This window comes from Nerophis ophidion, linkage group LG01 (genome assembly GCF_033978795.1).
Source record: "Nerophis ophidion isolate RoL-2023_Sa linkage group LG01, RoL_Noph_v1.0, whole genome shotgun sequence".
In the NCBI taxonomy this organism is placed as follows: Eukaryota; Metazoa; Chordata; class Actinopteri; order Syngnathiformes; family Syngnathidae; genus Nerophis; species Nerophis ophidion.
The window spans coordinates 85,702,621-85,730,101 of NC_084611.1; the positions used below are offsets into that span (position 1 = coordinate 85,702,621).

At 38.0% G+C, this 27,481-nt stretch overlaps 1 protein-coding gene across 3 annotated transcripts in view; it reads left to right on the forward strand.

The window, feature by feature from the left end:
* The first annotated feature begins 327 nt into the window (after nt 1–327).
* radil (Ras association and DIL domains) overlaps nt 328–27,481 on the forward strand; it is an 87,710-nt gene continuing 60,556 nt past the window's right edge. For 2 of the 3 annotated variants that reach the window (XM_061914120.1, XM_061914128.1), the window contains exon 1: nt 328–672. The gene's annotated coding sequence lies outside the window, so the exon portion shown is untranslated. The remainder of the gene's footprint in view (nt 673–27,481) is intronic. The other variant, XM_061914138.1, reaches the window with a different exon arrangement.

Genomic DNA, 27,481 nt, shown 5'->3' on the forward strand with positions numbered 1-27,481 from the left:
GGGGGTGATCAAGGGTGATGGGTCAAATGCAGAGAATAATTTCACCACACCAAGAGTGTGTGTGACAATCATTGGTACTTTAACTTTTTTTTTTTAACCATTTTTTTTAACATGCTGTCATCAGATTATATAAATAGGTGAAAATATGTTTTTTTTTTTTTAAATAATACTTTGTGAACTTGTAAAAACTGCACATTGGCCTAAATTGCTTCCAAAACTAATAAAAACATTTTTATATTTGCATTATTTATTCACTGGCTCAGTTTGCATGTTCCCGTGATACACGGTACTGTCCACCAGAGGGCGCTGTCTTCGTGTACTCGTGCACGGACGACGAAGGTTAGCTCGGGCTTCCGAGGTGAGGCCCGAGCGAGCCGCTCGAGTGTTTCCGTCAGCGCTCGGCTCCCGAACCGCGCGTGGACGGCGGAATGCGGCTGCCGGGGAGCCAGCGGGCATTGCTGGGCAGGCGGCGGAGATGTACGCACCGAGCCGGGGTGACTCCGCGGCCGCTCAGGGTCCGAGGTGACGGAACTGTTTGTGGTTAAGACGCCTTGCTGGCGTTCTTTTTTTCTGTCTCTCTCCCCTCCTTCGTAATTGAACATGGATTCCGTTTGAGGGGGAAAGACGGGGCAGCTTCGAAGGAGCATCATGGAGCCTGGCGGCGCCGACACGGTGAGAAGCACTCAACAATTAACTTTGACCTCCTTTTCTTTCATCCACCTGCTCTGCGTCACGCTTTACGTTAAACCGACGTCGTTGGCCGTGAATTCACGTCGATTCACTTTATTGGAGACACCTGTGACGCCGCGTTCAAACGCCGAGTGTGACGCCTGGTCGGCGGATTAATTTTGGAGTATTTTCCGCCGACGTTTGTTTCTCCGGCGGTTGCCATTGGCGACCACCGGGTCAACGGAACGGAGGGGGGGAACACATGCCCCCCTCCCTTTTATTTTTTGCTAAAAATTAATTTTTTTAATTTAAAGCCTCCTTTGTCCAGTGCATTCTCATTAGTGCTCATTTACTATGTGAACGCAGAGAGACTCCCTCATTTGTCAAACAGGAAAAATTAGGGGTGTGGGAAAAAATCGATTCGAATTTGATTCGCGATTCTCACGTTGTGCGATTCAGAATTGTTTGTCATTTAAAAAAAAAAATAGTAATCATTTAAAAAAAAAATCAATCCAACAAAACAATACACAACAATACCATAACAATGCAATACAATTCCAAAACCAAACCTGACCCAGCAACACTCGGAACTGCAATAAACAGCAATTGAGAGGAGACACAAAAACAACACAGGACAAACCAAAAAAAAGTAATTTTTTTTAAGTTAAAGCCTCCTTTGTCGAGGGCATTCTCATTAGTGCTCATTTACTATGTGAATGCAGAGAGACTCCCTCATTTGTCAAACAGGAAAAATTAGGGGTGTGGGAAAAAATTGATTCGGATTTGAATCGCCATTCTCACGTTGTGCGATTCAGAATTGTTTCTCATTAAAAAAAAAAAAAGTAATCATTTTTTAAAAAAATCAATCCAACAAAACAATACACAACAATACCATAACAATGCAATACAATTCCAAAACCAAACCTGACCCAGCAACACTCAGAACTGCAATAAACAGCAATTGAGAGGAGACACAAAACAACACAGGACAAACCAAAAAAAAAAGTTATTTTTTTAAGTTAAAGCCTCCTTTGTCGAGTGCATTCTCATTAGTGCTCATTTACTATGTGAATGCAGAGAGACTCCCTCATTTGTCAAACAGGAAAAATTAGGGGTGTGGGAAAAAATCGATTCGAATTTGATTCGCGATTCTCACGTTGTGCGATTCAGAATAGATTCTCATTTAAAAAAAAAAAAAGTTTTTTTTTTAAGAATCAATACAACAAAACCATACACAACATTACCATAACAATGCAATCCAATTCCAAAACCGAACCTGACCCAGCAACACTCAGAACTGCAATAAACAGCAATTGAGAGGAGACACAAAAACAACACCGGACAAACCAAAAAAAAGTTATTTTTTTAAGTTAAAGCCTCCTTTATCGAGTGCATTCTCATTAGTGCTCATTTACTATGTGAACGCAGAGAGACTCCCTCATTTGTCAAACAAGAAAAATTAGGGGTGTGGGGAAAAAATGTATTCGAATTTGAATCGCCATTCTCACGTTGTGCGATTCAGAATTGTTTCTCATTAAAAAAAAAAATAGTAATAATTTTTAAAAAAAATCAATCCAACAAAACAATACACAACAATACCATAACAATGCAATACAATTCCAAAACCAAACCTGACCCAGCAACACTCAGAACTGCAATAAACAGCAATTGAGAGGAGACACAAAAACAACACAGGACTAACCAAAAAAAAAAGTTATTTTTTTAAGTTAAAGCCTCCTTTGTCGAGTGCATTCTCATTAGTGCTCATTTACTATGTGAACGCAGAGGGACTCCCTCATTTGTCAAACAGGAAAAATTAGGGGTGTGGGAAAAAATTGATTCGAATTTGAATCGCCATTTTCACGTTGTGCGATTCAGAATTGATTCTCATTTAAAAAAAAAGAATAGTAGTCTTTTTTTTTTTAATCAATCCAACAAAACAATAAACATTACCATAAGAATGCAATACAATTCCAAAACCGAACCTGACCCAGCAACACTCAGAACTGCAATAAACAGAAATTGAGAGGAGACACAAAAACAACACAGGACAAACCCAAAAAAAGTTATTTTTTTAAGTTAAAGCCTCCTTTGTCGAGTGCATTCTCATTAGTGCTCATTTACTATGTGAATGCAGAGAGACTCCCTCATTTGTCAAATCAGTAAAAATTAGGGTTGTGGGGAAAAATGTATTCGAATTTGAATCGCCATTCTCACGTTGTGCGATTCAGAATTGATTCTCATTTAAAAAAAAAAAGAATAATCATTTTCTAAAAAAATCAATCCAACAAAACAATACACAACAATACCATAACAATGCAATATAATTCCAAAACCAAACCTGACCCAGCAACACTCAAAACTGCAATAAACAGCAATTGAGAGGAGACACAAAAACAACACAGGACAAACCAAAAAAAAGTTATTTTTTTAAGTTAAAGCCTCCTTTGTCGAGTGCATTCTCATTAGTGCTCATTTACTATGTGAACGCAGAGAGACTCCCTCATTTGTCAAACAAGAAAAATTAGGGGTGTGGGGAAAAAATGTATTCGAATTTGAATCGCCATTCTCACGTTGTGCGATTCAGAATTGTTTCTCATTAAAAAAAAAAATAGTAATAATTTTTAAAAAAAATCAATCCAACAAAACAATACACAACAATACCATAACAATGCAATACAATTCCAAAACCAAACCTGACCCAGCAACACTCAGAACTGCAATAAACAGCAATTGAGAGGAGACACAAAAACAACACAGGACTAACCAAAAAAAAAAGTTATTTTTTTAAGTTAAAGCCTCCTTTGTCGAGTGCATTCTCATTAGTGCTCATTTACTATGTGAACGCAGAGGGACTCCCTCATTTGTCAAACAGGAAAAATTAGGGGTGTGGGAAAAAATTGATTCGAATTTGAATCGCCATTTTCACGTTGTGCGATTCAGAATTGATTCTCATTTAAAAAAAAAGAATAGTAGTCTTTTTTTTTTTAATCAATCCAACAAAACAATAAACATTACCATAAGAATGCAATACAATTCCAAAACCGAACCTGACCCAGCAACACTCAGAACTGCAATAAACAGAAATTGAGAGGAGACACAAAAACAACACAGGACAAACCCAAAAAAAGTTATTTTTTTAAGTTAAAGCCTCCTTTGTCGAGTGCATTCTCATTAGTGCTCATTTACTATGTGAATGCAGAGAGACTCCCTCATTTGTCAAACAGGAAAAATTAGGGGTGTGGGGAAAAAATTGATTCGGATTTGAATCGCCATTCTCACGTTGTGCGATTCAGAATTGATTCTCATTTAAAAAAAAAAAATAATCATTTTCTAAAAAAATCAATCCAACAAAACAATACACAACAATACCATAACAATGCAATATAATTCCAAAACCAAACCTGACCCAGCAACACTCAGAACTGCAATAAACAGCAATTGAGAGGAGACACAAAAACAACACTGGACAAACCAAAAAAAAAGGTTATTTTTTTAGGTTAAAGCCTCCTTTGTCGAGTGCATTCTCATTAGTGCTCATTTACTATGTGAATGCAGAGAGACTCCCTCATTTCTCAAATCAGTAAAAATTAGGGTTGTGGGGAAAAATGTATTCGAATTTGAATCGCCATTCTCACGTTGTGCGATTCAGAATTGATTCTCATTTAAAAAAAAAAAAGAATAATCATTTTCTAAAAAAATCAATCCAACAAAACAATACACAACAATACCATAACAATGCAATATAATTCCAAAACCAAACCTGACCCAGCAACACTCAAAACTGCAATAAACAGCAATTGAGAGGAGACACAAAAACAACACAGGACAAACCAAAAAAAAGTTATTTTTTTAAGTTAAAGCCTCCTTTGTCGAGTGCATTCTCATTAGTGCTCATTTACTATGTGAACGCAGAGGGACTCCCTCATTTGTCAAACAGGAAAAATTAGGGGTGTGTGGAAAAATGTATTCGAATTTGAATCGCCATTCTCACGTTGTGCGATTCAGAATTGATTCTCATTAAAAAAAAAAAATAGTAATCCATTTTTTTTTTTTAAATCAATCCAACAAAACAATACACAGCAATACCATAACAATGCAATCCGATTCCAAAACCAAACCTGACCCAGCAACACTCAGAACTGTAATAAACAGCAATTGAGAGGAGACACAAAAACAACACAGGACAAACCAAAAAAAAAAGTTATTTTTTTAAGTTAGAGCCTCCTTTGTCGAGTGTATTCTCATTAGTGCTCATTTACTATGTGAATGCAGAGGGACTCCCTCATTTGTCAAAACAGTAAAAATTAGGGGTGTGGGAAAAAATCGATTCGAATTTGAATCGCCATTCTCACGTTGTGCGATTCAGAATTGATTCTCATTTAAAAAAAAAAAAAAGTAATCTTTTTTTTTTTTTAAATCAATACAACAAAACAATACACAACATTACCATAACAATGCAATCCAATTCCAAAACCGAACCTGACTCAGCAACACTTAAAACTCCAATAAACAGCAATTGAGAGGAGACACAAAAAAAACACAGGGCAAACCAAAAAAAAGTGATTTTTTTAAGTTAAAGCCTCGTTTGTCGAGTGCATTCTCATTAGTGCTCATTTACTATGTGAATGCAGAGAGACTCCCTCATTCGTCAAACAGTAAAAATTAGGGTTGTGGGAAAAATGTATTCGAATTTGAATCGCCATTCTCACGTTGTGCGATTCAGCATTGATTTTCATTTAAAAAAAAAGAATAGTAGTCATTTTTTTTTTTGAATCAATCCAACAAAACAATACACAACAATACCATAAGAATGCAATACAATTCCAAAACCAAACCTGACCCAGCAACACTCAAAACTGCAATAAACAGCAATTGAGAGGAGACACAAAAACAACACAGGACAAACCAAAAAAAAAAGTTATTTTTTTAAGTTAAAGCCTCCTTTGTCGAGTGCATTCTCATTAGTGCTCATTTACTATGTGAACGCAGAGGGACTCCCTCATTTGTCAAAACAGGAAAAATTAGGGGTGTGGGGAAAAATGTATTCGAATTTGAATCGCCATTCTCACGTTGTGCGATCCAGAATTGATTCTCATTTAAAAAAAAAAAAATAGTAATCATTTAAAAAAAAATCAATCCAACAAAACAATACACAACAATACCATAACAATGCTATCCAATTCCAAAACCAAACCTGACCCAGCAACACTCAGAACTGCAATAAACAGCAATTGAGAGGAGACACAAAAACAACACATGACAAACAAAAAAAAAATAGTTATTTTTTTAAGTTAAAGCCTCCTTTGTCGAGTGCATTCTCATTAGTGCTCATTTACTATGTGAATGCAGAGGGACTCCCTCATTTGTCAAACAGGAAAAATTAGGGGTGTGGGAAAAATGTATTCGAATTTGAATCGCCATTCTCACGTTGTGCGATTCAGAATTGATTCTCATTTAAAAAAAAAAAAAAAAAGTTTTTTTTTAAGAATCAATTCAACAAAACCATACACTACATTACCATAACAATGCAATCCAATTCCAAAACCGAACCTGACCCAGCAACACTCGGAACTGCAATAAACAGCAATTGAGAGGAGACACAAAAACACAGGACAAACCAAAAAAAAAAGTTATTTTTTTAAGTTAAAGCCTCCTTTGTCGAGTGCATTCTCATTAGTGCTCATTTACTATGTGAACGCAGAGAGACTCCCTCATTTGTCAAACAGGAAAAATTAGGGGTGTGGGAAAAAATGTATGCGAATTTGAATCGAGATTCTCACGTTGTGCGATTCAGAATTGATTCTCATTTAAAAAAAAAAATAATAATCATTTTCTGAAAAAATCAATCCAACAAAACAATACACAACAATACCATAACAATGCAATATAATTCCAAAACCAAACCTGACCCAGCAACACTCAGAACTGCAATAAACAGCAATTGAGAGGAGACACAAAAACAACACAGGACAAACCAAAAAAAAGTTATTTTTTTAAGTTAAAGCCTCCTTTGTCCAGTGCATTCTCATTAGTGCTCATTTACTATGTGAATGCAGAGAGACTCCCTCATTCGTCAAACAGTAAAAATTAGGGTTGTGGGAAAAAATTTATTCGAATTTGAATCGCCATTCAAACGTTGTGCAATTCAGAATTGATTCTCATTTAAAAAAAAAAAAAAAAAAATCTTTTTTCAAATCAATACAACAAAACAATACACATTACCATAACAATGCAATCCAAATCCAAAACCAAACCTGACCCAGCAACACTCAGAACTGCAATAAACAGCAATTGAGAGGAGACATAAAAACAACACAGGACAAACCAAAAAAAAGTTATTTTTTTAAGTTAAAGCCTCCTTTGTCGAGTGCATTCTCATTAGTGCTCATTTACTATGTGAACGCAGAGAGACTCCCTCATTCGTCAAACAGTAAAAATTAGGGGTGTGGGAAAAAATCGATTCGAATTTGAATCGCCATTCTCACGTTGTGCGATTCAGAATTGATTCTCATTTAAAGAAAAAAAATAATAGTTTTTTTTTTTTAAATCAATACAACAAAACCATACACAACAATACCATAACAATGCAATACAATTCCAAAACCAAACCTGACCCAGCAAAACTCAAAACTGCAATAAACAGAAATTGAGAGGAGACACAAAAACAACACAGGACAAACCAAAAAAAAAAGTTATTTTTTTAAGTTAAAGCCTCCTTTGTCGAGTGCATTCTCATTAGTGCTCTTTTACTATGTGAACGCAGAGAGACTCCCTCATTTGTCAAACAGGAAAAATTGGGGGTGTGGGGAAAAGATCGATTCGAATTTGAATCGCCATTCAAACGTTGTGCGATTCAGAATTGATTCTCATTTGAAAAAAAAAAAAACTCACAACAATACCATAACAATGCAATCCAATTCCAAAACCAAACCTGACCCAGCAACACTCAGAACTGCAATAAACAGCAATTGAGAGGAGACACAAAAACAACACAGGACAAACCAAAAGTAGTGAAACAAAAATGAATATTATCAACAACAGTATCAATATTGGTTATAATTTCAGCATAGCAGTGATTAAAAATCCCTCATTGACATTATTTTTTTAATTCAAGTACCCCCTAATCAGAGGAAAGCATTTTTGATTGAAAAAAAAGACATAAAGAAGTAAAATACAGCACTATGTCATTAGTTTCTGATTTATTAAATTGTATAACAGTGCAAAATATTGCTCATTTGTAGTGGTCTTTCTTGAACTATTTGGAAATAAAGATATAAAAATAATTAAAACTTTAAAAAAAAATAAACAAGTGATTCAGATTTTTACACATTGAAGTAGTCATCAACTTAAAGTGCCCTCTTTGGGGATTGTAATAGAGATCCATCTGGATTCATCAACTTAATTCTAAACATTTCTTCGCAAAAAAATACATCTTTAACATCAATATTTATGGAACATGTCCACAAAAAATCTAGCTGTAAATGTTGTAAGCATTTCACCAATCTCGCGCACTTGGCAAATTATACGTCATTTCCATCATGCGCAAGCAATTTGCATATCGCAAGACGAGATTTAAGATGAGATTTTGTGGATGGTTTAGTCAGTAACCCTACATCAGGGCTAGGGAACCTATGGCTCTAGAGCCAGATGTGGCTCTTTTGATGACTGCATCTGGCTCTCAGATAAATCTAAGCTGACGTTGCTTAACACGATAAGTAATGAATAATTCCACTTGTAATCACAGTGTTAAAAATAATCTTAAAAATATAAAACATTCTCATGCATTTTTAATCCATCCATCCGTTTTCTACCGCACCTGTTCAAGAAGTTGCGTTAATGGTAAGAAGTTATTTATTTATTATTGGTTAGTGTGGGGTTTGCCCTCCTGGAGGTTCTTCAGACCCCCAAGCACCGACATGAGAGCCTGTTTCAGGGTTACAATATTGTTTTATTTTTCAATAAGTCTCTCAGTTGCTTTCCAGCAATAGTATTTCCAGCCCCAATCCCGTCTCTACTCCTGGCTGCTGCTTATAACAGAGCGACAGGTGATTAGATAACAAGGCCCAGGTGGGCCATCTACGCACCTGTCGCTGCAGGCCCGCAGGCCACGCCTCCTCCACAGTTAGTTTCAGAAAAACAATGTTATTACAAAGGATAAGAGACCTATTATACTCTAGAAATGTTGGTCTTACTTAAAAATGCACGTGTTTATTTGTGTTCAGTGTTAAAAAAATATATTATATGGCTCTTACGGAAATATATTTTTAAAATATTTGGCTTTTTGGTTCTCTCAGCTAAAAAGGTTCCCGACCCCTGCCCTACATTATTATATTTTATAAATAGTAAACCAAGTTGTGGTAGTAGTTTAGTCAGTTGTTTAGTCGTGGATGTACACTGTATAGTGGTTAGGGTTGGACTGATTTGAGGGCAATACTCAAATTGTGTCCTGAGCAAGACACTTCACCCTTGCTCCTGATGGGTGCTGGTTGGCGCCATGCATGGCAGCTCCCTCCATCAGTGTGTGAATGTGTGTGTGAATGGGTAAATGTGGAAGTAGTGTCGAAGCGCTTTGAGTACCTTGAAGGTAGAAAAGCGCTATACAAGTACAACCCATTCATCATTTATTTATATTGTCCGGACTACAAATGAATAGATTTACATAAGTATTTCATCAATTATTTTGACACCAAAAACATGTATTTGCGCCCATTGATTGGCAAAATGTGCACCACACATTATTCCAATATATAGCTGGAAGCAATTTGCAAAAATATTGCGCATTATACAATTACGCATTTTGCAAATTGCTCACATTGGTATTGTGCCTACAACATCAACACTGAATATTGCATTGTTGCATTTCTTTTGACAGTTTATGAACTTACATTCATATTTTGTTGAAGTATTATTCAATAAATATATTTATAAAGGATTTTTGAATTGTAGCTATTTTTTTGAATATTCCAAAAAAAATCTCACGTACCCCTTGGCATACCTTCAAGTACCCCCAGGGGTACGCGTACCCCCATTTGAGAACCACTGTTGTAAGCATTTCACCAATCTCGCGCACTTTGCAAATTATACGTTATTTCCATTGTGCGCAAGCAGTTTGTATATCGCAAGACGAGATTTAAGATGAGATTTTGTGGATGGTTTAGTCAGTAACCCTACATTATTATATTTTATAAATAGTAAACCAAGTTGTGGTAGTAGTTTAGTCAGTTGTTTAGTCGTGGATGTATGTGCGGGCGGCATAGCTCGGTTGGTAGAGCGGCCGTGCCAGCAACTTGAGGGTTGCAGGTTCGATTCCCGCTTACGCCGCCGTTGTGTCCTTGGGCAAGACACTTTACCCACCTGCTCCCAGTCCCACCCACACTGGTTTAAATGTAACTTAGATATTGGGTTTCACTATGTAAAAGCGCTTTGAGTCACTAGAGAAAAGTGCTATATAAATATATATAAATTCACTACACTGTATAGTGGTTAGGGTTAGGGTTGGACTGATTTGAGGGCAATACTTAGTTATATTGTCCCGACTACAAATGAATAGATTTACATAAGTATTTAATCAATTATTTTGACACCAAAAACATGTATTTGCGCCCATTGATTGGCAAAATGTGCACCACACATTATTCAAATATATAGCCGGAAGCAATTTGCAAAAATATTGCGCATTATACAATTGCGCATTTTGCAAATTGCTCACATTGGTATTGTGCCTACAACATCAACACTGAATATTGCATTGTTGCATTTCTTTTGACAGTTTATGAACTTACATTCATATTTTGTTGATTATTCAATAAATATATTTATAAAGGATTTTTGAATTGTAGCAATTTTTTTGAATGTTCAAAAAAAAAATCTCACGTACCCCTTGGCATACCTTCAAGTACCCCCAAGACCAACATTTTTAGAGTATAATAAGTCTCTTAATCTTTTTAATAACATTGTTATTCTGAAGCTAACCAATAATAAATAAAGTGTCATGTCTGTTGGTCATGTTTTTGTTTGGCCATGTGCTGTTTGTCCTTTTTAAGTTCCTGTTTTTTTTCCACTCTCTTGTCTAGTTTCCTTGGTTACTCATTTTGTCCACCTGTCTCTGGTGGACAAAATGCCCGCTCACCTGCTTCCTGAGCACTAATCAGAGGCAGTATTTAAGCTCGTCTTTGCCAGTCAGTCGCCCTGTGCTGACTTGTTTCATGCCATACCAAGTATGTTTTGTTTGATTTATGTTCTTGGTCTGTTTATGCGTTAGCTTTGTTCATTAGCCCAAGTTGTGCCTCCGCTGTGAGCGATTTTGTTTTGTATATTTTTTTTTTGTTAAAATTAAATCATGTTTTTACCTAAAAGCCATGTACCGAGTAGTCCGTCTGCCTTCCTGGGAGAACGACCCCGCAGCAAGCTGCAACCCCCCCATCGTGACATAAAATACTTCTTACCATTAATGCGACTTCTTGAACAGGTGCGGTAGAAAACGGATGGATGGATATAAATGCATGAGAATGTTTTATATTTTGCACGTTATTTTTAGCACTGTGATTACCAGCAAAATTATTCATAATTATCGCGTTAAGCAATGTCAGCTAAGATTTATCTGCGAGCCAGATGCAGTCATCAAAAGAGCCACATCTGGCTCTAGAGCCATAGATTCCCTACCCCTGGAATAGTGGTTAGGGTTAGGGTTAGGGTCGGACTGATTTGAGGGCAATACTCAGTTATATTGTCCGGACTACAAATTAATAGATTTACATAAGTATTTAATCAATTATTTTGACACCAAAAACATGTATTTGCGCCCATTGATTGGCAAAATGTGCCCCACACATTATTCAAATATATAGCTGGAAGCAATTTGTAAAAAGATTGCGCATTACAAATGCATTTTGCAAATTGCTCACATTGGTATTGTGCCTACAACGACAACACACTGTGTTCAATGTTTTCACAAAGATAAAATAAGTCGTATTTTTTGGTTCGTTTAATAGTTAAAACAAATTTACATCATTGCAATCAGTCGATAAAACATTGTCCTTTACAATTATAAAAGCTTTTTAAAAAAAATCTACTCTGCTAGCATGTCAGCAGACTGAGGTAAATCCTGCTGAAATCCTATGTATCGAATGGATACAGAATCGTTTTGAATCGGAAAAATATCGTTTTTGAATCGAGAATCGGGTTCAATAAAAAAAAATCGATTTATAATCGAATCGCCACCCCAGGAATCGACATTGAATCGAATCGTGGGACACCCAAAGATTCGCAGCCCTAGTAAAAATGCAAGAATAAAAGGATAAAAAAGACGAAGTAATGAGGAAAAAAGATGAACATTTAACACTAAATTACTACAAACTAATGCAAAAAGTATGTTTTTATTTTGTAAAACATAAAATATGCCCCAAGTGGAGGAGTTCAAGTACCTAGGAGTCTTGTTCACGAGTGAGGGCATAGTGGATCGTGAGATCGACAGGCGGATCGGTGCGGCGTCTTCAGTAATGCGGACGTTGTACCGATCCGTTGTGGTGAAGAAGGAGCTGAGCCGGAAGGCAAAGCTCTCAATTTACCGGTCGATCTACGTTCCCATCCTCACCTATGGTCATGAGCTTTGGGTCATGACCGAAAGGATAAGATCACGGGTACAAGCGGCCGAAATGAGTTTCCTCCGCCGTGTGGCGGGGCTCTCCCTTAGAGATAGGGTGAGAAGCTCTGTTATCCGGGAGGAACTCAAAGTAAAGCCGCTGCTCCTTCACATCGAGAGGAGCCATATGAGGTGGTTCGGGCATCTGGTCAGGATGCCACCCGAACGCCTCCCTAGGGAGGTGTTTAGGGCACGTCCAACCGGTAGGAGGCCACGGGGAAGACCCAGGACACGTTGGGAAGACTATGTCTCCCGGCTGGCCTGGGAACGCCTCGGGATCCCCCGGGAAGAGCTAGACGAAGTGGCTGGGGAGAGGGAAGTCTGGGCTTCCCTGCTTAGGCTGCTGCCCCCGCGACCCGACCTCGGATAAGCGGAAGAAGATGGATGGATGGATGGATGGATAAAATATGTATCCAAAATGTTTCAATTGTAAGTGAAAAATTATATGATTAATTATTAGAATCAAAATGTCAGCTTTTTCTCCCATTTATTTCAATTTCCATTCATGTGTTTATTTCATCCACTTTCTACCGCTCATTCCCTTTTGGGTTGCGGGGGGGGGGGGGGGGGGGGGCGCTGGTGCCTATCTCAGCTACAATCGGGCGGAAGGCGGCGTACACCCTGGACAAGTCACTACCTCTTCGCAGGGCCAACACAGATAGAGAGACAACATTCACACTCACATTCACACACTAGGGCCAATTTAGTGTTGCCAATCAACCTATCCCCAGGTGCATGTCTTTGGAAGCCAGAGTACCTGGAGGGAGCCCACGCAGTCACGGGGAGAACATGCAAACGCCACACAGAAAGATCCCGAGCTCGGGATTGAACCCTGACTACTCAGGACCTTCGTATTGTGAGGCAGACGCACTAACCCCTCTCCCACCGTGAAGCCCTGAATGCTGAGAGTCGTGCATTCTCATTAGTGCTCATTTACTATGTGAACGCAGAGAGACTCCCTCATTCGTCAAACAGTAAAAATGCAAGAAAAAAAGGATCAAAAAGACAAAAAGATGAACATTTAACACAAAATTAATACAAACTAATGCAAAAAGTATGTTTTTAATTTGTAAAACAAAGGCTACAATCATGTATCCAAACTTTGTCCGTTGTAAGTGACAAATTATATTTTTATTATTAATTTTAAAATGTCAGCTTTTTCTCACATTTTTCCATTTCCATTTCTGTGTTTATTTCATTCATTCAAGGTCAAACAAAAAAAACGACAACAATAAACATAATATTGAAATAAATCATCAATAAAAAAAGGAGCAGAAAGAAGTATAAACCTTTATTATCTGCCCCCATCACACAATTTTAGGTAGGGCTGTGAATTTTAAATACTATTAGGTAGGGCTGGGAATCTTTGGGCAACACACGATTGGATTTAGAGTTGGTTCTCGATTGAAAATGATTCTTGAATCAAAATCAATATTTTTTTAAGAACATTTTGGTGCCAGTTCTATTAATAACTACATGCCTTAATAAAATGCTCTCATAAATGTTTCTATATTAAGAGAAAACTGGTTTTGCTTGGGGGCTTCACGGTGGCAGAGGGGTTAGTGCGTCTGCCTCACAATACGAAGGTCCTGCAGTCCTGGGTTCAAATCCAGGCTCGGGATCTTTCTGTGTGGAGTTTGCATGTTCTCCCCGTGAATGCGTGGGTTCCCTCCGGGTACTCCGGCTTCCTCCCACTTCCAAAGACATGCACCTGGGGATAGGTTGATTGGCAACACTAAATTGGCCCTAGTGTGTGAATGTGAGTGTGAATGTTGTCTGTCTATCTGTGTTGGCCCTGCGATGAGGTGGCGACTTGTCCAGGGTGTACGCCGCCTTTCGCCCGATTGTAGCTGAGATAGGCGCCAGCGCCCCCGTGACCCCGAAAGGGAATAAGCGGTAGAAAATGGATGGATGGATGGATGGTTTTGCTTGACAAAATTCTACCCAAATATTTACTAAAGTGGTTGGACAGCACATAAAAATACAAAAAAACATACATAAAAGATCATAAAAAAAAAAAAAAAAAAAAAAAAAATATATATATATATATATATGTATGTTTTTAATATATATATATATGTATATATATATATATATATATATATAATGTTTTTTTTAATATATATAGATATATATATATATATCTATATATATATTTTTTTTCTTTAAATTAAAAAATATTTTTGTATTTTTAAAAAAATGTATTTCATTGTCAAGGGTGTACCCTGCCTTCCGCCCGATTGTAGCTGAGATAGGCGCCAGCGCCCCCCGTGACCCCGAAAGGGAATAAGCGGTAGAAAATTGATGGATGGATGGATTTTATTGTATCTGTCCTGTCCAATATATATATATATATATGTATATATACACACACACACACACACACACAAATATGTATATATACAGTCGTGGTCAAAAGTTTACATACACTTGTAAAAAACATAATGTCATGGCTGTCTTGAGTTTCCAATCATTTCTACAACGCTTTATTTTTTTGTGATAGAGTAATTGGAGCACATACTTTTTGTCACAAACAACATTCATGAAGTTTGCTTCTTTTATGAATTTATTATGGGTCTCCTGAAAATGTGACCAAATCTGCTGGGTCAAAAGTATACATACAGCAATGTTAATATTCGGTTACAAGTCCCTTGGCAAGTTTCACTGCAATAAGGCGCTTTTGGTAGCCATCCACAAGCTTCTGGTTGAATGTTTGACCACTCCTCTTGACAAAATTGGTGCAGTTCAGCTAAATGTGTTGGTTTTCGGACATGGACTTGTTTCTTCAGCATTGTCCACACGTTTAAGTCAGGACTTTGGGAAGGCCATTCTAAAACTTTATTCCTAGCCTGATTTAGCCATTCCTTTACCACTTTTGACATGTGTTTGAGGTCATTGTCCGGTTGGAACACCAAACTGTGCCCAAGACCCAACCTCTTCCAGGCTAATGATTTTAGGTTGTCCTGAAGAATTTGAAAGCAATCCTCTTTTTTCATTGTCCCATTTACTCTCTGGAAAGCACCATTTCCATTGGCAGCAAAACAGGCCCAGAGCATAATACTACCACCACCATGCTTGACGGTAGGAATGATGTTTCTGGGATTAAAGGCCTCACCTTTTCTCCTCCAAACATATTGCTGGGTGTTGTGGTCAAATGGCTCAATTTTTGTTTCATCTGACCACAGAACTTTCCTCCAGAAGGTCTTATCTTAGGTCCATGTGTTAAGGTGACGCTTCTGGAGCCAGGGCTTCCTTCTTGCATGGTAGCCTCTCAGTCCATGGCGATGCAAAACACGCTTGGCTGTGGACACTTGACACCTGTGTTCCAGCAACTTCCAATTCATTGCAGACCTGCTTTTTGGTGGTTCTCGGTTGACTCTTCATCACCCTGACCAATTTTCTCTCAGCAGCAGGTGATAGCTTTCGTTTTCTTCCTGACCGTGGCAGTGACAAAACTGTGCCATGCACTTTATACTTACGAACAATTGTCTGCACAGTTGCTCTTATATCTCTGAATTGGCCCCAAGTGACTTTCCTGGCTTATTAAAGTCAATGATTATTTTTTTTTTCAGATTTGTGCTGAGTTCCTTTGACTTTCCCAGTGTCGCGTTTGAGGCCTATTTAAAGAGAAGTCAACAGGTGTCGTCAATCATAATCACTCACCTGAAGTTAAAGGCCTACTGAAATGAGATTTTCTTATTTAAACGGGGATAGCAGGTCCATTCTATGTGTCATACTTGATCATTTCGCGATATTGCCATATTTTTGCTGAAAGGATTTAGTAGAGAACATCGACGATAAAGTTTGCAACTTTAGGTCGCTAATAAAAAAGCTTTGCCTTTACCGGAAGTAGCAGACGATGTGCACGTGACGTCGCTGGTTGTAGGGCTTCTTACATCCTCACATTGTTTACAATCATAGCCAGCAGCAGCTAGAGCTCTTCGGACCAAGGAAGAGACAATTTCCCCATTGATTTGAGCGAGGATGAAAGATTCGTGGATGAGGAAATTTAGAGTGAAGGCCTAGAAAAAAACAAAAAAAAGGCGAGGGCAGTGAGAGCGATTTAGATGTTTTTAGACACATAGGATAATTCTGGGAAATTCCTTATCTGCCTATTGTGTTGCTAGTGTTTTAGTGAGTTAAACAGTACCTTGAAGTCGGAGGGGTGTGGCCACGGGTGTTTTGACGCCAGAGTCTCTGAGAGAAGTCACAGCAGCCGCAGGAGGACGCTGGCTCCGCTGATCTCCGGTAAGAGGCGACTTATTTCCACAATTTTCTCACCGAAAACTGCCGGTTGACATGTAGTCGGGATCCATGTTCGCTTGACCGCTCTGATCCGTAATAAAGCTTCACCTACGGGAATTTTAAACAAGGAAACACCGTGTGTTTGTGTGGCCAAAGGCTAAAAGCTTCCCACCTCCACCTTTCTACTTTGACTTCTCCATTATTAATTGAACAAATTGCAATATATTCAGCAACACAGATGTCCAAAATACTGTGTAATCGCACGATGAGAATAGACGACTTTTAGCCGTGTGTGGTGCTGGGCTAATATGTCCCCTCCAACCAATAACGTCACCAAAAAAGCTTCACCGTCATCTTTCAGGAATGTAAACAATGAAACACCAGCTGTGTTTGTGTTGCTAAAGGCGACCCCAATACACCGCTTCCCACCTACAGCTTTCTTCTTTGACGTCTCCATTGTTCAACAAAATGTCCTCTACAATGTGTGACGTCACGCGCACGCGTCATCATACCGCGACGTTTTCACCAGGAAATTCCGCGGGAAATTTTGAAATTGCAATTTAGTAAACTAAAAAGGCCGTATTGGCATGTGTTGCAATGTTAAAATTTCATCATTGATATATAAACTATCAGACTGTGTGGTCGGTAGTAGTGGGTTTCAGTAGGTCTTTAAGAGGCCATGCCATGAAGCTAATTTGATTTGATTGTAACTTTTCTACATCACCAAAATTGATCATGTATGTATACTTTTGACCCAGCAGATATTGTCACATTTTCAGTAGACCCATACAGGGCTGGGCGACATGGCCTTTTTTTAATATCTTGATATTTTTAGGCCATGTCACGATACACGATATATATCTCAATATTTTGCCTTAGCCTTGAATGATCACTTGATGCATATAATCACAGCAGTATGATGATTCTATGTGTCTACATTAAAACATTTTTGTTCAGACTGCATTAATATATGCTACTTTAAAACTTTCATGCAGAGAGGGAAATCACAACTAAGTCAATTGACCCAAACTGTATTTATTAAACAGTTATTAAGCAGTGGCACAAACAGTGATGTCATTTCAAAACATAAAGTGCAAAATTGTCAGAGACATTTTAAAATGAACTATTAGTGCACTTTTGTGCATGATGTCACTAAGATGACATATCAAAACAACACTAAATTAAAGTGCACTTTTTGTACAGAACGCCACTACAATAGTTTAAAACAAATAAAGTGCACTTTTGTGCATGATGTCACACGAGATATTTCAATAACTGTCAAACAAAAATAAGCTGCATAATAGTAAATCATAGAGTAAATGTCCTTCGCTATGTGGTAGGTTACTGCGGACATTATCTCCTTCTGTTGTTGACTAGTTTTTTTTCATACGGTTTTGATCTGGAAATGGTTGCCTTCGGCATTTTGTTGGTGTGGCACCGAACGGAGATGTTGACATGCGGAGTTTCAAGCACTCTTAATTATCTAGCGGGTGACTTTTCAAATGATGCTACAAATTAGCAGTAATGCTACTTTGTAGCAACACTTTTACCCCACTCTTGATATATTACGGTTGTCCACCAGACGATGGACCCCATTCTTTTTTTCTTGGGAATTAATTCTTCCTTCCTTGTTACCAGATTCGCACCATCTTTCTCTCGTATTACCAATCGCGAGGCATCTAACATTACCAATGCCGCTACCCGCTCTGCTCCGCCAGAGCGTATACGTATGTGACCAGAGGTGGGTAGAGTAGCCAGAAATTGTACTCAAGTAAGAGTACTGTTACTTTAGAGATGTATTACTCAAGTAAAAGTAAGGGAGTAGTCACCCAAATATTTACTTGAATAAAAGTAAAAAGTACTGAGTGACTGATGAGTAACCTGTTTGTTTAATGATGACGGCAACAAGTAATGCACAGAAACATAAAAATAGCAATGAACAAATTCAGAGTCAGGAATTTCTCTTAAGCAACTAAAACAATCATAGATAATTAAACAATATATATATTTGGTTATTGAAATTTGAAAAAAAAATTGAAAATTAATTTTACCTTTGCAATCTCATGATACTATTGGCTAAGTTTTATATTCATAAATGTAAGTTTCTCAATACCTGACCTGTTTTTTGTGCCTTTAAAAAAGATTTAAAACTCTACATTAAAACACTCTACCTCGAACAACCAAAAAGACGATGATGCTGTATTCCAAATTTAAGTTATTTACTGAGATTGAGTGAGCATATGGCTTTGCACTTTGTTTATTTTATATATACATATTTTTTGCATTCTATTTTAGTTACTTTGAATTTACAACCCCCTGGCGCTGTTTTCGTATGGTGTTTATACTGTTTTCTACAGTTTTTGTACTTACATTAAAATTTATAAATAAAGGTTTATTTAAAAAAGTGTGCAGTTAATCATGTGACTGCCTGGCTCTGTTTGATTGGTGAAACAGAGTCAAACGTCACCAGTGACTGCATTTGATTGGTGAAACAGAGTCAAACGTCACCAGTGACTGCATTTGATTGGTGAAACAGAGTCAAACGTCACCAGTGACTGCATTTGATTGGTGAAACGCAGGCACGTGATGGATCTTACTTCTAAGGTCTGTCTGACAAACCAAAAACAAAGCATGCATTAACATATGGATAAAAATCAGTAGCGAGCTGAATGTAGAGAAATGGAACGGAGTTAAAGTAGCGTTTCTTCTTTATAAATATACTCAAGTAAAAGTTACAGTATGTTGCATTAAAACTACTTTTAGAAGTACAATTTATCCCAAAAGTTACTCGAGTAGATGTAACGGAGTAAACGTAGCGCGTTATTACCCACCTCTGTATGTGACGTATGTAAGAAGGTGCGCTTGTTTTACGTCTCTGCGAGCAGGAGAGACAACAAAGAGTGAGAAGAGCCAGTTGTGTAATGCCCGCAGCAAAAAGCAACTGCGTGAGAACGTTTACTCGAATATCACGATATAGTCATTTTCTATATCGCACAGAGAGATCTGCCGCTTCTTTTCTTTCTCCTATGTCCCCCCCTCCCTTGTGGAGGGGGTCCGGTCCGATGACCATGGATGAAGTGCTGGCTGTCCAGAGTCAAGACCCAGGATGGACCGCTCGCCTGTATCGGTTGGGGACGTCTCTACGCTGCTGATCCGCTTGAGATGGTTTCCTGTGGACGGGACTCTCGCTGCTGTCTTGGATCCGCTTGAACTGAACTCTCGCGGCTGTGTTGGAGCCACTATGGATTGAACTTTCACAGTATCATGTTAGACCCGCTCGACATCCATTGCTTTCGGTCCCCTAGAGAGGGGGGGTTGCCCACATCTGAGGTCCTCTCCAAGGTTTCTCATAGTCAGCATTGTCACTGGCGTCCCACTGGATGTGAATTCTCCCTGCCCACTGGGTGTGAGTTTTCCTTGCCCTTTTGTGGGTTCTTCCGAGGATGTTGTAGTCGTAATGGTTTGTGCAGTCCTTTGAGACATTTGTGATTTGGGGCTATATAAATAAACATTGATTGATTGATTGATATATCGAGTACATCCGAGAGATCGCCCAGCCCTCGACCCAAACTTCATGAGTGTTTTTTGTGACAAACATGTGCTCCAATCACTCTATTACGAAAAAATAAGAGTTGTAGAAATTATTGAAAACTCAAGACAGTCCTTTAGAAGCGTATGTAAACTTTTGACCTTGACTGCATGTAATATATCTATATGTAACATGTCTGTTTTCAGCTTTTTTTTTTTTTTTGTAACAAAATCAAAAATATAAAAACGGCCCCTCTATATTTTGACTTTTTGTTATGCGGCCCTTGGACACCCCTGCTGTACTGTAAACACATCAGTCTGTCAGCATTGCAGTAAAGCCACACCAATGTGAATACTGAGACTCAAGTATTCTCTTTATTTATTTACTGTGTGAAATACTGAGACTCAAGTATTCTCTTTACTTACTGTGTGAATGCTGAGAGACTCACACTTACGCCAACCATGGCAATGCTGAGAGTTCACATTGGTGCCGCATTACTGCAATGCTGAGAGACCAGCGTTCCTACTCGCTGACATTGAAGCTGCGTTACTGTGGGAATGCTGACGGTCTGATGTATTATTAATTTTTCTATTCCTCAACATCGGGCCTTCCAGATATCCATATATGTCACAGGCCCTAGTGCGCTAATGTTTGATCAATGCATTCACCTAATACTTGACAGGAATGCTGAGAGTCAAGAATCCTATTATTTATGTTACAGCTTTTCATGAAGAATGCTAAAAGAAATACGCATGAAAGCTTTGGGGGGCGGGGTTCGGTGGTAGCCGGGGTGTATATTGTAGCGTCCCGGAAGAGTTAGTACTACAAGGGGTTCTGGGTATTTGTTCTGTTGTGTTTATGTCGTGTTACGGTGCGGATGTTCTCCCGAAATGTGTTTGTCATTCTTGTTTGGTGTGGGTTCACAGTGTGGCACATTTTTGTAACAGTGTTAAAGTTGTTTATACGGCCACCTTCAGTGTGACCTGTATGGCTGTTGATCAAGTATGCCTTGCATTCGCTTTAGTGTGTGTAAAAGCTGCACATAAAATGTAGCTGGGCCGACATGCTGTTAGTATGGAAGTAAAGTGGATGCTAAAGGCAGTACGACCCTAATATTGTTGTCTGGGTAGAAAATGGTTTTCGGGATGGGCACTGAAATTTAGGGAGTCTCCCGGAAAAATTGGGAGGGTTGGCAAGTATGCTCTTTGTACAGTCTCACCAGGCTCTGGCAAAAGATTGTACGCCGCCTCTTTTATTTGGACTTTCCCTGATTACATGGCAACAGCTGTTTCTAAGGGGCGGGGGTCGTAAACAGCCATCGCCTTTGATTACAACAGTTCAAAGAGAAGGTCTTCACATGGCAACAGCTGTTTCTAAGGGGCGGGGGTCGTAAACAGCCATCGCCTTTGATTACAACAGTTCAAAGAGAAGGTCTTCACATGGCAACAGCTGTTTCTAAGGGGCGGGGGTCGTAAACAGCCATCGACTTTGATTACAACAGTTCAAAGAGAAGGTCTTCACATGGCAACAGCTGTTTCTAAGGGGCGGGGGGTCGTAAACACCCATCGACTTTGATTACAACAGTTCAAAGAAAAGCTCGCCTTGAGGGGAGTGAGGCCCTGCTTCCTCTCCGCTTTGTAGTTCTTGGGTCAAGACGAAATCTTTCTGTGGATTACAGTAGAAGAGACAGAACACCTTCATGTTACTTCCCATCCTACACAGTGGAGTTTTGCAAGCCTTCTTCTTGGTAGGATCAAAGACAGCTTTTGTCTTCTCGCCGAGGACTCATGGCAACACAAAGTTTTGTGATAAATTTAGATACAATTATTCTGACACTGCATTCACACCAAGGATTCGCATGGCTGTTGTGTGAATGCCGAGAGAACTGTGACGAATGGGAATTTGTACATGAATATTGGACTTTTAAAACAACCCGTCATTGCCTTTAATGCCGAGAATCAATTATTAGATTTTTTTGAATGCTACACACAATTGTGTTTGCGCATCTACAAAAAACTATAAAAAATAGGTATACATAACTTACGCGGGAACGCTGAGAGACAAGGATTGCGTTGCTTCCGCTTTACCGACGAAATGTTGAGTGATTCATGTATTCACGTTTCTGCGAACTGCTAAATGCTGAGTGACGTGTTCACCCTCAGGCGTTTGTGGACCACGGAACAGAACTTTTTTTCACTGTTATTCTGGACTCTTTGCATTCACACTATAAATGTTGTTCCAGACCTAAGTGCCCTGGTCTCTCTGCATTCACACAATGTTAATATTTGCTTACATGTCCCTTAACATGGTTTCACTGCAATAAGGCGCTTTTGGTAGCCATCCCGCAAGCTTCTGGCTGAATTTTTGACCACTCCTCTTGACAAAATTGGTGCAGTTCAGCTAAATGTGTTGGTTTTCTGACATGGACTTGTTTCTTCAGCATTGTCCACACGTTTAAGTCAGGACTTTGGGAAGGCCATTCTAAAACCTTAATTTTAGCCTGATTTAGCCATTCCTTTTGACGTGTGTTTGGGGTCATTGTCCTGTTTGAACACCCAACTGCGTAATAATTTTAGGTTGTCCTGAAGAATTTGGAGGTAATTCTCCTTTTTCATTGTCCCATTTATTCTCTGGAAAGCACCAGTTCCATTGGCATCAAAACAGGCCCAGAGCATAATACTACCACCACCATGCTTGACGGTAGGTGTGGTGTTCCTGGGATTAAAGGGTTCACCTTTTCTCCTCCTAACATATTGCTGGGTATTGTGGCCAAACAGCTCAATTTTTGTTTCATCTGACATCACATGGACAAAAATAAGACCTTCTGTGGTCAGATAAAACAAAAATGCAGCTTTTTGGCCACAATACACAGCAATATGTCAGCCCAGAGCAGGGATCACCAACCTTTTTAAAAGCAAGAGCTACATCTTGGGTACTGATTAATGCGAAGGGCTACCAGTTTGATACACACTTAAATAAATTGCCAGAAATAGCCAATTTGCTCAATTTACCTTTAATAAATAAATCTATATATATCAAAAAATGGGTATTTCTGTCCGTCATTTTTTTCCTTTTATGGAAGGTTTTTTGTAGAGAATAAATGATGAAAAAAACACTTAATTGAACGCTTTAAAAGATGAGAAAACACGAAAAAAATGAAAATTAAATATTAAAACATAGTTTATCTTCAGCTACAATCGGGCGGAAGGCAGGGTACACCCTGGACAAGTCGCCACCTCATCGATTGTAGCTGAGATAAGCGCCAGCACCCCCCGTGACCCCGAAAGGGAATAAGCGGTAGGAAATGGATGGATGGATGGAGTTTATCTTCAATTTCGAGTCTTTAAAATCCAAAATTCAACGCAAAAAAAATGGAGAAAAACTAGCTAATTCGAATCTTTTTGAAAAAATTTAAAAAAGAATTTATGGAACATCATTAGTAATTTTTCCTGATTAAGATTGATTTTAGAATTTTGATGACATGTTTTAAATAGGTTAAAATCCAATCTGCACTTTGTTAGAATATATAACAAATTGGACCAAGCTATATTTCTAACAAAGACAAATCATTATTTCTTCTAGATTTTCCAGAACACAATTTTTAAAAGAAATTCAAAAGACTTTGAAATAAGATTTAAATTTGATTCTACAGATTTTCTAGATTTTCCAGAATATTTTTTTTTTATTTTAATCATAATAAGTTTGAAGAAATATTTCACAAATATTCTTCGTCAAAAAAACAGAAGCTAAAATGAAGAATTAAATTAAAATGTATTCATTATTCTTTACAATAATTAAAAAAAAATACTTGAACATTGATTTAAATTGTCAGGAAAGAAAAGGAAGGAATTTAAAAGGTAAAAAGGTATATGTGTTTAAAAATCCTAAAATCATTTTTAAGGTTGTATTTTTTTTCTAAAATTGTCTTTCTGAAAGTTATAAGAAGCAAAGTAAAAAAAATAAATGAATTTATTTAAACAAGTGAAGACCATGTCTTTAAAATATTTTCTTGGATTTTCCAATTCTATTTGAGTTGTGTCTCTCTTAGAAGTAAAAATGTCGAGCAAAGCGACACCAGCTTGCTAGTAAATAAATACAAATTTAAAAATAGAGGCAGGTAAGTGCTGCTTTTTGAGCTATTTTTAGAACAGGCCAGCGGGCGACTCATCTGGTCCTTACGGGCGACCTGCTGCCCGCGGGCACCGCGTTGGTGACCCCTGGCCTAGAGTTTGGGTCTTGGGCGCAGTTGGGTGTTCCAACAGGACAATGACCCCAAACACATGTCAAAAGTGGTAAAAGAATGGCTAAATCATGCTAGAATTAAGGTTTTAGAATGGCCTTCCCAAAGTCCTGACTTAAATGTGTGGACAATGCTGAAGAAACAAGTACATGTCAGAAAACCAACAAATATAGCTGAAATGCACCAATTTTGTCAAGAGGAGTGGTCAAACATTCAAGCAGAAGCTTGTGGATGGCTACCAAAAGTGCCTTATTGCAGTGAAACTTGCCAAGGGACATGTAGCCAAATATTAACATTGCTGTATGTATACTTTTGACCCAGCAGATTTGCTCACATTTTCAGTAAACACTTAACAAATTAATAAAAAAAAAAAAAATCATGATTTTTTTTTTGTGACCAACAAATAGGTGCTCCAATCACTTTATCACAAAAACATAACAGTTGTAGAAATTAATGGAAACTCAAGACAGCCATGACATTTTGTCCTTTACAAGTGTGTGTAAACCTTTGATCGCAACTGTGTTGTGTGTGTGTGTGTGTGTGTGTATATTTATATATGTATATATATATATATATATATATATATATATATATGTGTGTGTTTATGTACACATATATATATATATAGATATATATATATATATATACACACACACATTATATATATATATATATATAATGTGTGTGTGTATTTATATGTATGTATGTAAATATGTATATATATATATATATGTGTGAGTGTGTATATACACACATATATATGTATATGTGTATATAAATATATGTTTATGTGTATATATATATATATATATATATATATTAGGGCTGGGCAACGATTAAAAATTTGAATCGAAGTTAATCGCACTATTTCTCCGATTAATCGCGATTAACTGCATTGTATACGCAAAGCCCAATAATGAATTCAAAAGTAGTGTGTAGTGCACCTTTTATTGGAATATTATCTCACATGAACAAAAGCGCCAAAACATTTGTTGTGCAAACACAATTTAAATCAGTCCTTGTTAAACAGTAGCAGTTAAATAGCATATTTTATGAAAATCAACTAAAAAAATTTAAATACAAACATTTAGGCTTATTGCCACTGCCAGAGTATTTAAGTTATCCTGTTTGTTATGGAAAATAAATATAATCTACATACAAATCTCTGAGCCACAATCATAACATCTGAACCGGCAATTTCTGAGGTAACAGCAGAAACATTTTTTTTTTATCAGGGATCTTAAGTTTAAAAAACCTATATTATAGGTAGTGGGCTGTTTTAGGGAGTTTTTGATCAAATTATCCGTAGTAGCAATATTAATAATGTTGTGTTTATTCTGCGTAGTGCACTTAAAATAATTATGACCATATCTAGGAATTGATATGATGGAAATTTTCCGATTGTTTGCTTGGTGCTTTGATAAACTGAACGCATCATATACATGGTACTATATTGTGATGTTATGAGCCAGGGAAAAAAGAACTACCCTACCCAGCATGCAACAGGAGTGACGAGCATGCGCGGTAGCCCGGTATAGGTTGTGTGTCGCCATGACGGCATCTTGTATGTTGTGATATGCACGCTCTGAAAACTCAGCCAACACGCCTCGTCTGCATTATTCATAAATAGACAGACAACACATATACTCCGCTGCTTCACAGGCCGCTGGATGTAGCCGGCAAAGTATTCCCATACTAGCTAGCCGTTCTAGCAAGCACGCGTCATTCAGTCCAAAACGGCCCGATCTATCCACATTCAGAATTGTCTGGCGGTCGTAAGTGATCCCGGAGTGACCACGCTGTAAGCCAGCCATGAAATTTGCAGAAGTGTCCGGTATTTTTGCCAAATGTTCCATCTTTACCAAGAGCCCCTCGACACTGAAGCCCGTCCGGGCGACGCCATCTTGTTAAGAAAAGGCGTTAACAAAATAAAAGCATGTAAACAACATACGCAAATGTGCGATAAAATAATTGTCGGCGTTAATAGATTGATGAGTTAACTCGTAATTAACGCATTAATTTGCCCACCTCTAATATATATATATATATATATATATATATATATATATATATATATATATATATATATATATATATATATATATATATATATATACACACATATACATATATATATACATATCTACAAACATGGATAAGTGTGGAGAGAGTGTCTTGCATTTTCTCCATCATCCTTTGTAATGTATGTAGTTGATGTTGTTTTGATTGTTGTATGCGCAGAATTTGTTGTGTGACCATGTTTGTTGAATTTTTGTGCTGGTTGAATGTTTTTCCCCCCGCACCATGACTAGAGAAGGTTGTGTAGATTGGGTCATACAAGTTAATGCTGTGCATGTGTACATAAATTATGTCCAATTAATGGCCACTGACTTTAGGTACTTTTGTTGGCCTGACTGACGTCTATTTGTATGTTACGGAGGACACCGCGCAAATGCTTAGTGGATACGTGCCGTCTGGGGGGCACCCACGGGTCGTAGTTTGGATAACCCGGGTTAACCTATTAAGACTGACGAGTGACGGGTGTTAACACTGATATTGTGCATCAAATCGTGTGAATGTTAAGAAACAAACACTTAGTTTCTGCGTTAAAGCAAAGTTGTTGACTGCTGATTATTTCAGTTTCAGGAGTCTGTGAATTCTAGAGCAAGTATCTGTCCTATTGCTTGTGTTCTTGTTACTGCGTGAATGATTAGATTCAAGCTTAATACAGTAAACGTGCTAAATGGATGTTTGAACGACACCCAATGATGTCACAGTTTCTCGACAGATTCAAACACAACCAAGAACAACACGTGTTTATCGGTCTGTAGATGAGTGCTACTATTTTACTCAACCTGGACGAGTATTAGTTGTGAAAAACTTCCCAACTTTGTACATGTTCTAGTCGCTGTTTTCTAGGGTATCTGGTGACTGCTAATATTTACTGTCACGTATTTAGGTGTAATCCTCAAGTCATTGTTTTAGTTGTGTTTAAATTAGCATGGTGTTTGTTTACTAGTGTCCAGTAGGATAAAGCGAGCTGGCAGGTCAGTGCCGTAAACACCATCTTGTGGGTCATTGAGGCAAAATGTAGGCCCCGCCTATATGTGTGTGTGGTGTGTGTGTGTGTTGGCCCCTGGGTTTGAGTTAACTG